Source organism: Myotis lucifugus, unplaced genomic scaffold, assembly GCF_000147115.1.
Source record: "Myotis lucifugus unplaced genomic scaffold, Myoluc2.0 scaffold_95, whole genome shotgun sequence".
In the NCBI taxonomy this organism is placed as follows: Eukaryota; Metazoa; Chordata; class Mammalia; order Chiroptera; family Vespertilionidae; genus Myotis; species Myotis lucifugus.
The window spans coordinates 1,664,973-1,666,691 of record NW_005871143.1 but is presented as its reverse complement, the minus strand read 5'-3'; the positions used below and the strand labels follow the sequence as shown (position 1 = coordinate 1,666,691).

General features: G+C 43.7%; 1 pseudogene; it reads left to right on the top strand.

Annotated features, from left to right (window-relative positions):
* Positions 1–951: 951 nt before the first annotated feature.
* Positions 952–1,719, top strand: part of LOC102419209 — a 2,104-nt pseudogene continuing 1,336 nt past the window's right edge.

Below are 1,719 nucleotides of genomic sequence, written 5' to 3'. Positions count from 1 at the left end.
CCAAAGGACTTGTATGCATGCATATTAGCATAACCAATGGACAGGGACACTGGGGTGGTGGGAGCTTGTCCTGAGGGGTGGGAGTGGCAGGGGGGTGTCAATAGAGGAAAAGGAAAACATATGTAATACTTTAAACAATAATAAAAAGTAATGAGTATCAAATCATTACACTGTACACCTTAAACTTACATAATGTTATATGCCAATTATATCTCAATAAAACTGGGGAAAAAGGTAGCCATCCATTAAAAATGAGCAGAATTCTTTTTTTAAAAAAATATATTTTATTGATTTTTTACAGAGAGGAAGGGAGAGGGATAGAAAGTTAGAAACATCGATGAGAGAGAAACATCAATCAGCTGCCTCCTGCACACCTCCTACTGGGGATGTGCCTGCAACCAAGGTACATGCCCTTGACTGGAATCGAACCTGGGACCCTTCAGTCCACAGGCCGATGCTCTATCCACAGAGCCAAACTGGCCAGGGTGAGCAGAATTCTTATATTTAGAGATAGATTTCATGCTCAAACTAAATATTATCTTTTATGTTATATGTATTCAATTTATCAGAGAAGCTCAAAAGAATACCAGCAGAAAATAGTTTTGTTATTTTTTACCTCTGCCTCTTCAAACTGGTTCCAGTTCTGTTCAAAGTCTCATGCAGCTAATCACCTGTTGCATCTGGGTCCTGGCTCCAGGTTAGAGGTGTGAAACTGGGGTTGGGGTTGAGGGGAGAGGGAGTGGCCAGCTCTCATTTCCTCCCCTCTCCTCATTCCCCACCCTCAGGCAGCATCTGGTTCCTTCAAGGCTGCAGGTTGGGGTAAGGAGAAGAGGTGAGTGGCACAAGGGCTCCTAGAACTGTTGTAGTATGTTGCCCTCTGGGTGGGACAGAATCCAAAAGCTGACTTTCCTCTCTCCTGGGCTCCTTAGTGGTTCTATTGGAGGCAATTCCATGGCCACAAACCTCTCACCTACCCTGAGACTCCTTGAAACGGGCAGTGCCTCCAATACAGGGTGAGCTGCCCTGGTTCCCTGCTTTCTGCAGGCCCACCTGCTCCTGTGGTCACTTGGCCTATCCAAGCAACCCTCTGGGAGGAGTTCCTCTCAAGGTGACCCAGTCTGGCTGATGGCTGCAGGGTCCATTTCTGTATCTCAGACATCCTGGGCTTTCCAGTTTTGAAGTGCAGGCCATTTCCATGGCAGCCACCTCCCCTTTCTCCAATTCCAGGGACTGAACAAGCTTTCAGCAATTTACTCTAAAATAGCTCAGGAAAATTGTCTTTGTATTTACTGGTAATTTCCCTGAACATGTGAAATTGTTTTCTACGTTAAAAAGATGCATATATAATATATACACACACACATGTAAATGTTATTCTAAAAACATAATGAGAGCCGAAACCGGTTTGGCTCAGTGGATAGAGCATCAGCCTGCGGACTGAAAGGTCCCAGGTTCAATTCCGGTCAAGGGCATGTACCTGGGTTGCGGGCACATCCCCAGTAGGGGGTGTGCAGGAGGCAGCTGATCGATGTTTCTCTCTCATCAGATGTTTCTAGCTCTCTATCCCCTCTCCCTTCCTCTCTGTAAAAAATCAATAAAATATATTAAAAAAAACATAATGAGGATGTATGTCATATTATACAAAGCCTATTGCCTCACTTTTTCACTAAATAGTATGTTATAAACATTACTATATTACTATATAAAATATGTATAGTC